Raw genomic sequence first — 14,353 nt, forward strand, 5'->3', positions numbered from 1 at the left:
AAGTGATGCGGTCCCCATGCAGTCTACACAACGAATAATGCATACTGCTACTCTTGAGTCATCTGTTGTGAGTCTGCCAGAGGATATGGGTACACACATGCACGTACCGTTGGTGCAGGATTCCATGGATGCCTGCATACCAATGCAAGACGAGTTGGAGAAGGGCAGATCCACAAGGTGCACCACTATGCATGCAACGGATGCTGCAAACGACTCGGCTGCCCACATGAAGGCAGTAGCAGTTGTGCGCGGGCCACCGGCGCAGCCAACCGCGGTGGTTTCTGTATGTTTCGCTGGGCACGCTGCCCCGCCATCGGCGCTGCTCCAGTCGGCCGTGCATCTGGCCGCGACACCAGCCGCACACAGTACTGTGCATGGTGCTACCCCGGCTTCGACGCCGCTACAGCCGGCCTTGACTCTAGCCGCGCATGCGACACTTCCTGCCTCGGTTGGCGTGCGGGAATCCAGAACATCGCCAACGATGGAGTCTCTAGTTTGTACTACCGTTGTTGTGGTGCCACTTGGCCCAGTGGCGGATCATGCTAGAGGATCTTCTTCGGCATCTGATGCGGGCATTCTGATGGGACCTGCGACGCATCCCTCTTCACCAACCCTTGGGACGCTTCGGACGGCGCCTGCTTTGTAGAGGACTACATCAACTACTCCACCGAAGACTTTGACGGGGACTACGTCTGAAGGGTTCACTAGTACAGCGAGCTCCTAAACAAACGGTTTAAAACCCCTTTCTGCGACGGCATATGGAACCGTCGCCAAGTGAGTGTGGGCGATAGGGGGGTCCCTCCCACATGACCCAGAAACCGTCGGGGATATGCCCTCCTGGCACACATGTTTGGCAAAATGAGGTCGTGTGCGACCGGCGAGCGCTCAAATACGAAAATACGTACAGTAGAGCTAAAAAATACAATTATACGGAAAAATTGTTTTCGGTCGCAAGTACATCCCCCACAGTCAGTCCTCGCTAAACATTTCCGTTCGTATGTACATCCCACACAGTTTCTCGAAGGAAAATGTTTCCGTTCACGGGTACATTACACACAATTTTTCGTGTTAAATCGCTTGCGTTTCTTAATATATCACACACGGTCCGTGGAAGAAACTGTGTGGCAAAGGCTGTCCATCACACATAGTTTTCATGTGGTAAACGTTTGCGCAAGGTGGCCTAACGCAAATAGTTTTCAAGAGAAAGTCGTGTGTGATTGTTCATTGATCCAACATGGTTTATTCCTAGAAACTGTGTGCGTTGCCTGAGGTAATCACCCATGGTATTTTTTTAACAACCGTTTGCAATAGCAAAACCCAATTAGCAGGCTAATTCGCCTCTAGCAGGCTAATTATCCTATTATTCATAATCCATTTATTAATCTAATTGACAGTTCATATTAAGCACACAATATATTTCATTTTCATAATTGAAATACATCAGAGTACAACATCATATAGCTTCTGCACTCAGTTACCCCATTACACAACTACACCAGGACCAAGTTTCACATGCAACATCTATAACCTTTTGAAATTAGCACCATAGACGGTACATAGATAGATGTATCTCATCCGGAAAACTGCTGAAGCAGAAGGCGAATATTGAGCCTTCATTGATGTTGAAGGTCTTTGTAACTTTAGGCCAGTGCCTGTGGATGATTGACTGTCCATCCTTCGTCCTCTTCGGGAACACTTCAATATTGAACCGTGGGTGTTGTATGAATACCTTCCTCGCCTCCTGACCATACAGGTGGTTTGAGAGGTAATCATCAGTGAACTGCTTTGGAAAGGCCTGAAAACAAGGGTGTACATAAATATCTTCTCTATATTGGAAATGGGGCAGAGGCATAAAAAAGGCAAGGTATAATAGTTAGTACCATCCAGTAGTGAACTGATGTCTTCTTCATTGTGCAGACAAAGATGTCGCTAATTTCTTTATCCTAACAATCTTTCTGAGTTTCTTGACTTGACTGATATTCATGGACAACTCATTTCCCCATATGCAAAAAGGGTCAAACAGTGGGTCAAAACCTCTGACAGCAGGACCTACATGTGCAAGACCAAATTGTAAAAAACCTAATATTAGAATGGTTCCTGCAATTGCACAATAATGTGCTATTAGACAACGGACCATGCACGTGCTAACCTCGATTGTAAACCTCAGTGCTTCCCATTGTTTCCCTGCAACACATATAAGGTAGTTAGTCATCAGGTTAAGTAAGGGTTCGCATGCTATCAGTAAAATATGTTGATGAAATATAATCACATTGCAGATTCATCAGATTAATTCAAGCCATAGGGAAAACCCATTTATCCAAACCAAGCATGATTAAGAACTAGGAAATATAACACTTGTATATGTTTCTCATGTATTAAGTGCAGCCAAATTCGATTTATTCATCACATGCACAACAATACAAAATTCTACCCATGACAATTGGACATCACATTGCAGAATTGAACCAAGTAGTTAACTAAACACCACAACAAATGAACCAAACATTAACTGAGCACCACATTGCACAATATAACATTGAACCAAGCATTTAACTAAACACCACAACAAATGAACCAAACATTATCTGAGCACCACATTGCACAATATAACATCCACCTAATAGAAGATCAGACAGTTAACCAAACAGTTAACTACAGCTAATTGTAGCAATTGTATTTGTTTCTCATGTATTTACTACAGCCAAATTCAATTTATTCCTCACATGGTATACAATAACAGAATGCACCCAGAATTTTGTAAAGATAAATTCGATTTATTTCTCACATGGAAGACAATACAAAATTGCATCCTGAAGAATTGAACATCACATTTGGAGAATTGAACCAAACAGTTAACTGAAGACGACAACTAATTAACAAAACAGTTAATAAGTGAGCACCACACTGCACAACATAGAGAACATATACACTAGAGCAACAGATTGCATGGTAAAATTAGATAGCACAATTCACTAGAATTTGTGAAGGAAAGGCAGGAGCAGCACACGCAACGGGTAAACCGAGCATGCATAACCGGCGTAGCTAGCAAATGGCAAGGTGCTCCTTCAAGATCTAGGGGTCGGCACGAATGGCAGCCATCGCGACCTCATCAGCGCGTGCGGCCGCGATTTGCTTCTCCGCTGCCAAATGCTCCTTGAGGTCCTGGCTATACTGCGTGCACCATGGCTTAGGCCGGCGCTTATTTGGTGGAGGGGTCAGTGATTTGGGTGGAAGGTGTCGTGCTCGCGCCGGCGGTAGGGGCATGTGGGATGTGGAAGGAGGAGGAGGATGGGGGTCGGGTGTGGATTACCTGCCTGGATAGGTGAGGCCGAGGAGCGTGAAGGAGGGTCGCCGGTGAGGTGGCAGCGGCGCTGCAAGCAAGGAGTGAAGGTTTCAACTTGGAAAGGAAGGCAGAAAGAGGGGAAATGTGGCTTTTGGTAAGGGGGAGGGGCGGGGAGGTAGATATTTCCGCGGAACCCGAAAATTTGGAATCGGTTCAGCCAAAAAACTGGCGCGCAAAGTGTCATCGGACACGGTCCCTTATTCAAAACTGTGTACGATATGTGAACATCACAAACGATTCAGATAGCTTAACCCGTGTGTGTTGAGTTTGAACGTCAAAAATTTTGGTTCGAATTTCCCTGGTTACAGTGGTCATCCACGTCATTGCATAATTTGGGTACACAAAGGAGACTAACTTCTTAATCGATCAAGTTCAGCTAAACAGAGCTAGTTGACCTAAACATTACTCTAACAAATTAAAGACCGACACTCTTAATTAAACAAAACAAAGAGTACTACTACGGCTGATGCTCATCGATCTCCTCCGCCGCCTCCATGTACAGCTCGCGCCCGACGTTCTCCTGGGGAAGGGGCTCCATGGCATCCATCGCACCATACTCGGCAAGCATCTCGCCATCCGCGTCCGCCATCTCTTTGGAAAAGGCCGCCACGAGCTGGGCATGTGCGGACGCCATCTGGGCTCTGGCGGGCTCCGTCGTGGCAAGGTATGCCGCGCAGGAACGAACGACTGCTTGAACTCTCTCGGCGATTGCCAGCTCTTCGGTCGTGGGTTGCCGACCGTTGTTGGAGAAGCTTCGTTCGATTCGTGCGGTGACCGCCATGAGCTGGGCGTGGACGACCTCGACATGGTAGTAGGCGGCCTCCAGCAGGGCTAAGCCCGCCGCTGCAGAACGGACAGCTGTTGTGCCGCTCTCGCCAGTTGTTATCCCCGAGGCAGATGCCGCCGCCGCCGCCTCAGAAGCAACAACGGCCGTTTGGGCTGCCTTGGCCGCCCGGACGCTGAATACGCACTACTAGGAAAAGGGCTATAGATGATTGGACATTAATGGCGCACCATGTATGTGGTGCACCACTGCTATATGGCAGTGGCGCACCAGATACAGGTGCGCCATTAGTGTCCTCATTACTAATGGCGCACCAGACACATGGTGCGCCATTACTAGCAAATTTTATTTTTTTATTTTTCCAAAACTACTAATGGCGCACCAGGGCACAGTGCGCCATTAATAGTTTTAACTAGTAATGGCGCACCACACACACGGTGCGCCATTACTAACAAATTTTTTTTCCAAAACTAGTAATGGCGCACCAGGGTACAGTGCGCCATTACTAGTTCAAACTAGTAATGGCGCACCACAACCAAGGTGCGCCACTACTAACAATTATATTTTTTTGTTTTGCAAAACTAGTAATGATATTTCTTCTGTTCTAGTCCTCATGAATATTTATTTATGTGTTTATTCTGGTATTGAATTTCTAACTCACAAAAAGTATTGAATTTTTTATTATTTTTTGAACTCATGAATATTTTTAAATTTCATGGGCACTTTTTGAATTCATGAATATTTTTTCAAATTTGAGGATATTTTTTCATATTCATAAATGTTTTACCAATTCACAAATGAATGCAATTAAAAATCCAAAAAAACAAATTTGATGATATTTGATGATATTTTCAAATAACAAATTTGATGATATTTTCAAAAATAAAAAAAGTTACTAATGGCGCACCCCTCGGTGGTGCGCCATTGCTATGGATGTACTTATGGCGCACCCCTGGGTGGTGCGCCATTGCTATTCTTCCCCCCTCTATCCCTTTTCCCCTCGCCCCCCGCGCCAGATCCCCCTCCATCTCGACCCCCCTCGCCCGATCCCCCTCGCCGCCGATGACCCCCCGCACCCTCCCCCGCTCTGCCGCCGCCGACGACCCCCCGCACCCTCCCCCGCTCCAACCTAGGTTAGGCTAGGTCACGTCGCGCCCCAACCCAATTCGCCGCAGCCACCCCACCCCACCGGTAGCTGCACCTCATTCCGCCGCCGTGACGAGTAAGCCGGAGCCCGGAGGTGGAGACTTTGGCGGGGGCTACTCGCAGTCCATCGACGGCTGACAACGAACACCGACGCGACACGACGAGGCCGGCCCACGACCACGACCACGACCGGCGTCCTCCTCCTTCTATGGTCTGCATCTCCAATGCGACGCCAACCACCGCCTCGTCAACGAATGTAAATGCTCCCTCCCTCCCTCCCTCCTCTACTCCTCTCCTCTATATAGTGTAATAATTTTTATCAATAAAATAATAATAAAAAAAGTTACTAATGCCGCACCAGGAGAGGGTGGGCCATTGTTATCAATAAAAAAAGTTACTTATGGCGCATCCCACGGTGGTGCGCCATTGCTATGGATGTACTTATGGCGCACCCCTGGGAGGTGCACCATTGCTATCCCTTTCCCCCCTCTATCCCTTTCCCCCTCGCCCCCCGCGCCAAATCAAATCCCTAGCCCCCTCGCCCCCCGCGCGCCAGATCCCTTTCCCCTCGCCGCCGACGACCCCTTTCAAGCGCGCCCTGCCCCCACCTCCAGCGCTCCTCCACCCATCACCACCGCAGCTCTTCCACCCCTCAACACCGCAAGCCGCCGCCACCCCCGAGCATCCACCGCCGCCGCCACTCCCAAGCATCCACCACCACCGCCGCCCCCCCAACCAACCATCCACCGGCGCCGCCCCCTCCCCCTCCTCCCAACCATCCACCACCCTCCACTGGACCGCAAGCCACTGCCGTCGTCGCCCCGAATCATGCGTTTCCTCCCCGAGCAGGCTTCACCGAGCACGGGTCCGCCTCCTACAAAAGCCCTCGAAGCAGCAGATCGAGCCCCTCTGCACCGGCTGCCCACGGCGCCTCCGTCCCAAAGCTGCAGATCATCCAGTCCTCCACTCCTCCATGGTGAGCATCTGAATGACTGGAATGTGTTCTTTTGAGAGAAAAGTGCAGAGTTTCATAAGTTACATACTGGTCCAAGCTCACTCTGCTCGCCACTAGTTCCAAGTACTAAGGGATTGCTACGCTGTCTGCATTAACACCATCATTTACACCGAGTGAACACACTTAATTTTCTAAGGCATCTGCTACTCTGTTATAGTCTCACCTAGCCAAAACTGAAACAAAATGCATCGAAGTTCTGAATCAAAAAACTCTTTTCAGCTCATATTTGGGCAGACAGTGGAAGGATCAGTGTGTCTTCAGATTCTGAGTACTCTGAAATGTTACACTGGTTGCTGTTTATCTTCAGATTTTTTAACTCTAGCTTTAGAGTATTATGCGAAGCTACAAGATGTGTGATCTATTGTCAGAACATTTTGTTAGATCTTTGGTGTGCTTACCAAGAATGAAATAAAAGATGTTCCTTCGGATTTATTTGTTGAGACAAGCATCTCATATATGTTCAGCACCTGGGTGGGGTCTACTTCAGTAAATCAAATCATACATAGCATCGCTGGATTGTCAGTTTTTGTTGAGAGAATCCTGAATGGCTGTATGTTGTGGGAGGTCGGCGCCCACGCAGCAGGTTGATTGGGTCAGGAAAGTTTTCTGAGGGAAGAAAAGGATGGGAAAGATGTACACACGGCTGACTGACTTTGGTATTTTCTTTTATCTCTTTATTATTATTATAATTATTATTGTCACACACACGGCTAGCAAAGTTTTTGGATGGGCTGGTATGTATAGTATATACCTAGTATATATAAAATTAAAATTGTGATGATGTTGTACTTGTGATGATGCTACTTGTGATGATGTTGGCAACAATTAGTGTTTATGCAGAAGAAGAAGAATAAACCTGCTGCTGCTGTTATGCCTGTATTCACTGCTGCTGCTGTTGTACTTGTGATGATGTTGTACTTGTGATGATGCTACTTGTGATCTTCTGAAATGACCCATTGGCGACTTCATTACGCGGGGATAATGATTTTGCAGGTACCCCGAGAGGCCCTTGAGTTTGCCAGAATGTCTATTAACTTCCGTTCCGGCAAATTCGGGTACTCCATATGTCCTATTTTCAGCAAAGGTCATGCTGAAATTTTCCGTGAATTTTAGCATGACTTTGCTAAAAATAGGACATATGGGGTACTTGCGACTAATGCATGGGCCGGGGTATCTTAGTACTTAATTAAGTAGGATCAACTGCCTCTTGTGTTATACATATAGAAGTGTGATATCAACTCATAGTTATTACTAATGTCAGTTGCTCGTCATCGATAAACCCTAATCTGGTAGGATGACCTGCTAAAAAAGCCCATACCACATATTCTATTTGGATGGCCCTGCTAACCCTTGACCATAAATACTTGAGATGGATGTAGCAGGCTTAAAGAAAGAAATGTTTTTAGGCCAACTCCACTGGGCCTGGCTGAAAATGCACAAGTGTGCATGACTAACAATATTCTATTGTAAAGCTAAACAGGAAAGAGGAACCACTCATCCTAACCATTTGCTCTCAAAATTACCACTTCACTTCTTACTACTGAAAATCTTAGACCATCTCCATTCACCAATAGCTCAAACCAGTTCGAAGGGCGTGTTTTCACCACACTGTGGATTATCTTATTGGACCCAACAGATATTTGCAGAAGTAACTTCCTATTCACCTAAAGGCATGAATTATCCAAATCCCGATTCATCCTCATTAAAGCTTTCCATCCGAATGGATTCTGCTACCTATCTATCCTCTACAAGACCCTCCACCTATGTTTCTAATTAGATACCTTTCTTTCAACTCTTAACCAGTTCCATTTCTCCATTTCTCCACCCTCCATTTCTAATTAGATACCCGTCGGGCGCTACGGTTCTAGCTGTACTAGCGATGCTATATGTATGATAGTATTCGAGGTGTATTAGTGATAATATTCGACAATGTACGGACGCAAGAGATGATGTAGTTTTGAATTATGAACGTAGGAAATGTCGTCATCGGACAACGAAAGTCTCCCGGGGGAGTGCGGCTGGTGCCACGACGATCGAGGTCTGTGCGACAGGCCTCACTTCGGAATCAAGGGCCCAACAAGCGATATCAGGAGTCTTTGGCGCCTGGACGATGATCGCGCTTCAGCATTATGCTCGAGGAGACCTTCGAAGTTGAAACGGTACGCAACGACGATAAGTGTTTTTTTCATAATTAAGCATGACTTCAACTATTTCAACATGTAATTTTCATCTTTTACAATTCGAGTATAGCTTATCCCATGCCATGCAAGACGCTATGTCTTGGAGAGGATGGATTTTAAAGACCATGAAAATTATGAAACAAAGAAAATTCACCTAAGGACTCATCATGATGTGGATTTTGAAGTAAATCTGTATAATTCTGGGAGCGTAACCCATTTTGGTTGCAAAAATTGGGAAGCATTTTGCAAGATGTATGGTTTTGATGAGGGTATGCTTGTCACCATGGATCTTGGTGATCCTGACATCGACCAAGACAATATGGACATTTGGGTCCTTGTTGATACGCCTCCAGTTCTACCGCTATGTGAGTTTCTCAAACATAGTTAATTATTAACTAATTTATGTTGTTCATTTCAAAATAGTTGACAGCTTATTTCCATTGACAACTTATTTTGATTGTTCAAACAATGTGCAGAACATGGTAGACAAAACCCACTACACCGATGGCTCCGAGTTAACTTATCAGGAGAAAAATCATCTGGTCGGGTTTTGTACTGATCTTGAGAATTACAATATCTACAATCAAACTCCTCAACATTATGGTCAATAGATGCCACTAGTGCACGTGTTGAACTACAGTAACTACCATTGAGATACCCTGGGAAGATTTTTTACTATTACGACATCTGTGCATCTTTTGCATACTTCTAAAACTAGTACATCATTGCTAACTATGAAGTTATTACTATGTTTTTCAAAAGAGAATCCCAGAGGATTGTGTGCCTCATTTGATGTATCAGAATGACAGCCTTCGTGTTTTGAACATATATCCAGGTCATCCTACGAATCTCAACTGTCCATACCGGATTTCTAAAAGAAGTGGAGACATGCTAATCAGAGAATGGAAAAAATGTATGGACAGTCGTAAGGAGGTTCTTGGAAGCAAAAGGAAGCGCCGCGCAAGAATTGGAGACAGGATTATCTCCATTCTCCATAATGGAGAGTCAGGGTCTATATTGTTTTATGCTATTTTACCTTAAATAGGGTATTTAGGTCCTGCCTAATACTGATGATCATGTGCTAAGAACAATTAAGTAGAGTTGGTTCGATGACTATCAGGATGATGATCGTATGACTTGTTATTAATATTGAGTAGAAGTTGTATGATGATGATGATTAGTAGGACTTGTTATTATGATGATGCATGATGTGAGCATGAAGAGTTATTATATATCTGTGGGTGAAATGAACATGGATTGGATTGAAGTGAAGGCAACATGCATGTGGTGCATGTCGAAAGTAGTACAATCCAAACTTGATCAAGTTAGGATTAGTATTACTTTCGACATGCACCACATGTTGCCTCAGTTCAATCTAAGTCATGTTTAGGCATAGCAGTAGCAGTAGCACGGAGATCAGAGAGGACACATCTCTCAATTATCTCCGAATGCAGTATTACTTTCGACAAACTCGCTACTCGCGGTCTCGAGACTTCTAATGTTCTAACTTTGTTCGGTCTTTTGAATTCGGAGACTAATATGATGAATTGTATTCGGAGACTAATCTTCTATTGTATTTGATGAATCTGCTGTTTATATGTTGTGCTGTCTATATTCTGTGCAGTAATATATTTTGTAACCTGTGCAAATATCAGAAAAGAAAAAAATAATTCCTAATATTCATACTAGTGGCGCACCATACAGCACATTAGTGGTGCACTGCTATAAAAAATACTAGTGGCGCATTATTTGCTAGTGCGCCATTAGTAACCCAGAGCACAAGGTAAATATGGCCCCCTGGGAGGCATACTAATGGCGCACCGTGTGACTTACTAATGGCGCAGTGCCTGGTGCGCCACAATAGCCTGGTATACTAATGGCGCACCAGGGGTGCGCCATTAGTATATGTTACTAGTGGCGTGATGATAGTGGCTCACCTGTAGTGCGCCATTAATGGCCAAAACAGGTGCGCCACTAATAAGCCTTTTCCTAGTAGTGACGGTCGCCCTCATGAAGCTTGTTAGCACGTGCCTGGCGGCTGCGGCCGCGCTGTTGCCGGAGTGGGCCGCCGAAGTTGCCGTCACGACGTGGGTCCACGTCCCCATCTTTCACCGGCGACGAATGAACAGTGAAATGATACTTGGGGAGTGAGCTAGTGTGCTTGACACGCCGGCTGTGGACTGTAGCCGACGCACCTTCTCTCGTAAGCCATGGTCGTACTATACACCGACGGTGCTCCAAGATATTTTGGGCTGCATCTCACATGGTTGGTGATAATAAACTGTGTGCGATCTACTTGATTTATCATCTTGATCATTTGAATTACGTAATGGGGTCACAGCTACAAAGGATGGTGTTTGAATTGTTAGAACTTTTATCTGCAGTAAACATGCAACTATAGGTGTGTCGTCAAAAAATTTGGAATGATTTAGGGTTCGTTTGTACATTTTTATACATTAACTGGGTTTTCCAGGCATTTTATGCGCAAAATTCAAATTTGAACTACATGAACATGCTCAAGTGCATATAAACCTATTGAAAAATAAAATTTGTGTCCTTGGTTGCATGCCGAGGTCCCATGCAGGAAATGCGAATGAATTTCAAACACCCTGCCACCGTCACTCGGCGGCAAACATTGAGATGCCTGGTTTTTAAATTCTAGTAAATCCAATACTTGTTTTAAATTCATGAAACTTGGCATGCAATCATGTATCGGCATCAACATGCCGTGGTACAAATTTTGTCCCATTTGGGGTAGGTTTGGGTATAAGCTTCTCACAAACTAAAGCTTCTCACAACAAGCGTGATGGTTTCGGTAGGGAATGTGCCACCTTTGGGGACGAAACGATATCCGTTGCCTCTTATTGCTTTCAAAAAATTTCGAGTATCAACATAGAACAACATGAGTGTTGTGCGAATTTTTGTGATTTTTCGGGGTTCGTTTGGACATTTTTATGCATTAACTGAGTTTTCAATGCATTTATGTGCATAATTAAAATTTGAACTACATGCACATGCTCCAGTGCATATAAATTGGTTAAAAAATCAAATCTGTGTCCCTGTGTGCATGCTTAGGTCCCATGCAAGAAATGGTAATGAATTTGAAACACTAGGGCGCCGTTGATTGTCGGCAAAACATTGAGATGCCTAGTTTTTAAATTCTAGTAAATCAAAAACTCATCTCAAATTCATGAAACTTGGCATGCTATCATGGAGCGGCATCAACATGCCGTGGTACAAATTTTGTCCCATTTGGGGCAGGTTTGGGTATATGCTTCTCACAAACCGGAGCTTCTCACAACAAGCATGATGGTTTTCGGTAGGGAACGTCCCACCTTTGGGGACGAAACAATATCCATTGCATCTTATTGCTTTCATTTTTTTTCTCATGTCAACATAGAACAACAGGAGTGTTGTGTGAATTTTTGTGATTTTTCGGGGTTCGTTTGGACATTTTTATGCATTAACTGAGTTTTAATGTACTTATGTGCATAATTCAAATTTGAACTACATGCACATGCTCTAGTTCATATAAATTGGTTGAAAAATCAAATCTGTGTCCTCGGGTGCATGCTTACGTCCCATGCAAGAAATGGGAATGAATTTCGAACACCAGGGCACCGTTCATTGCCAGCAAAACACTGAGATGCCTGGTTTTTAAATTCTAGTAAATCCAAAACTCGTCTAAAATTCATGAAACTTGGCATGCTATCATGGAGCGGCATCAACATGCTGTGGTACAAATTTTGTCCCATTTGGGGTAGGTTTGGGTATATGCTTCTCACAAACCGGAGCTTCTCACAACAAGCATGATGGTTTTCGGTAGGGAACATCTCACCTTTGGGGACGAAACGATATCCATTGCCTCTTATTGATTTCAATTTTTTTCTCGTGTCAACATAGAACAACAGGAGTGTTGTGTGAATGTTTCTGATTTTTCAGGGTTCGTTTGGACATTTTTATGCATTAACTGAGTTTTCAATGCATTTATGTGCATAATTCCTATTTGAACTACATGCACATGCTCCAGTGCATATAAATTGGTTGAAAAAACAAATCCGTGTCCTTGAGTGCATGCTTAGGTCCCATGCAAGAAATGGGAATGAATTTCGAACACCAGGGCACCGTTGATTGCCGGCAAAACATTGAGATGCTTGGTTTTTAAACTCTAGTAAATCCAAAACTCGTCTAAAATTCATGAAACTTGGCATGCTGTCATGGAGCGGCATCAACATGCCGTGGTACAAATTTTTTCCCATTTGGGGCAGGTTTGGGTATATGCTTCTCACAAACCGGAGCTTCTCACAACAAGCATGGTGGCTTTCGGTAGGGAACGTCCCACCTTTGGGGACGAAACGATATCCATTGCCTCTTATTGCTTTCAATTTTTTTCTCATGTCAACATAGAACAACAGGAGTGTTGTGTGAAATTTTGTGATTTTTCGGGGTTCGTTTGGACAATTTTATGCATTAACTGAGTTTTCAATGCATTTATGTGCATAATTCAAATTTGAACTACATGCACATGCTCCAGTGCATATAAATTGGTTGAAAAATAGAATATGTGTCCTTGGGTGCATGCTTAGGTCCCATGCAAGAAATGGGCATGAATTTCAAACACCAGGGCACCGTTGATTGCCAGCAAAACATTGAGATGCCTGGTTTTTAAGTTATAGTAAATCCAAAATTTTGTTAACCATTCATGTGACGCCACGTGTCTAGGTTTTAATGGCTGTAGGAGGTGCCGTGCGGACACCTACTTGACCTTGACTGAACGGGAGGCGTGTGAGCGCCGTCCGGTGCGCAGGCTGACCGAGAGGCATGCACGCTGTCCTCGAGTGCGCAGGCTCACCGGGAAGCGTGCGAGCTGTACGCTGCGCAGGCTCACTGGGAAGTGAGCCCTTTGAATTCCATGGCCGCCCACCTTGCTTGCGTCCTCTCCATTAATGGCGCCCAAGCCGCAGTTTAATTCGCTTTTTAAATAATAAAACACTCATCGCAAATGTTTTAGTTAGAACACCCGTATGCAAACCGACAGCTTCCCCAGGAAGCCAAGAGAAAATGTGCCGAGCAGGATTTCTGCAGCTCTTGATCGCAAACGATTTAGATAGAACACCCGTATGCAAAGTGAGAGCAGCGCAGGATTTGTGCATCCCTTCAACGCAAACGGTTGTTCTGGATGACCCGTGTGCAACCACGTACAGATAATTTGGTAAGATTTGCATCTATCATATTGGGTATGTTGCCATTTGTCAAACTGGAAAAATTTACATTTGTTGATCTAGTAATGTTGCCATTTGTCAATCCTTGTAACACTGCGATTTGTCAAAATATGCAGCTAGAAATCATTAGCACTATGTAATTTTTGCAACTTAAATTCAGTAATTAAGCATAGATTTCATTCATAGATTAAGTAGTCGTTCATATTTATACAAACAGTTCAACTCGACAGCTGAACCGACCAAACTTCTCCCCAATTGTTGCCAACCACGTATTGAAATAGCTATTCAACTATATATACTAGCTAATATTAAGTACGTTGTACAGTTCGACCACACATCTATAGTCAGATGAACTGAACACAATAGGCCCTAAATACTACTACTACCACGGAGGGGCTTTGTGCTACTTCCGGCAGCCTCTCCTCTGCCGAGCGCGCTCAGTAAGAGGTAGAGGAGGAGGAGGAGCCTACCGACGAGCTGTACAAATGCAATACGGTGCTTGCCGCTGCTGCACGTTCAGTGACGCTCGCCAGCTCGAACGCCCACTGCCGCTCCAGATGATCCCTCTCGAAGCGGCCGGACTGCTCGTAGATCTCCTGATTCCTCGCCTCTGCGTCGGTGTGTGCTGCGGCCACGCTTGCGGTAAGGCTCTTTGCGTGCTCG

The sequence above is a fragment of the Aegilops tauschii genome, chromosome 2 (genome assembly GCF_002575655.3).
Source record: "Aegilops tauschii subsp. strangulata cultivar AL8/78 chromosome 2, Aet v6.0, whole genome shotgun sequence".
Lineage (NCBI taxonomy): Eukaryota > Viridiplantae > Streptophyta > Magnoliopsida > Poales > Poaceae > Aegilops > Aegilops tauschii.